Below are 1,375 nucleotides of genomic sequence, written 5' to 3' on the forward strand. Positions count from 1 at the left end.
TGTGTGTGTGTGTGTGTGTGTGTGTATATATATATATATATATATATATATATACATAGTCTCATCTAAAACAAAACATATATATATGTGTATATGTGTGTATGTATATATAAATACGTATGTTATACGTGTATGTAATTGACTAACAAACAAAAAAAGAAAGCGTATAGCAAATAACAAACAAAAGAATTCAAAAATCTAATATCCAAGAATCAAGTTAAGAATCTTGTTCACTTCTTAAACAGAAGACATAGACATAAAGACTACAAAAATCAAAAGATATATCTGTATACATCTATAAAAATCTATATACATAAATTTGTATATATTAGATCTGTATATTATAATCAATTCCGCTTCGTTCAGAAATTTTATTTAAAAAAAGGTAAAGGCATGATTCAGAAGAAATATATAAACAAATTAATATTTTATTAAAGATTGAGTGTGCTTGGTAAAAATTTAAAAAAAATAAAGAAATACGTAATAAATACGTAATAAATAAATTTATAAGATTTGAAATATTTATCAATTTTCTTATGAGTTTCTTATAGATTTTTAATTAAAACTTCTAAGTAAAAATGATTATACTTTTTAATGCACAGAAATATTAGTTTGAAAATCTTAAAATTTAGGGGAGAGGCTTAAATTGGATCGTATTTCAAATAGGATCTTTTTAATTTAAATGAATATGGATAAGCAGATTTGCTATTTATAATGTAAAGTCCTTATAAGACCGAATATGTGACAGCAATTTGACAGTTCTTTGTCATAACATTCAAAGAATAAACGCAAATATATATTTTCAGCCATCGTGCAAAAATTTTTTTAAAAAAGAAAATCATACCTTGTCATTATTTAAAACAGTGCTGGGATTTAGTTGCACATTTCGGCCGATTTTCAACTTGGTTTCTGCTAAATCCCAGTTCTGATTTAAAAAGTTAGAAATTTGAAAGATAATTGATTTAAGAAAAGAATGTAGAATTAAAAAATATCAAGCGTTTTGTGATCATTTTTGCAGTTTATTGTAAAATTTGTTCCAAAGTTCGGAAAGGATATCCATGTCCAAATCGGACCTCTTTTTGAGTATTTAAATTGAACCTACAGTAGATAATTTATAGGCCTGATTATAGTATTGGTGATCAGCCGGTCAGATCCAAAGAATTAAATCAGTAAAATATCATGAATCAGATTCAGATTAATTGAGTTTTATTGATTTTAATTTTAATAAAAAGATATAAATTGTCAGTAATTTTTTTTCTGAATAAAATTTTTATTTTTATCAAATTACTCGTTTTTACTCAATACTAACAAAAATCCATTAAAATATTTAAAAATTCTATCTAAAAGTTCATAATAGAAGTGTCCGATTTGGAAC

The sequence above is a fragment of the Atta cephalotes genome, assembly GCF_000143395.1.
Source record: "Atta cephalotes unplaced genomic scaffold scaffold00050, whole genome shotgun sequence".
NCBI classification, from domain to species: domain Eukaryota; kingdom Metazoa; phylum Arthropoda; class Insecta; order Hymenoptera; family Formicidae; genus Atta; species Atta cephalotes.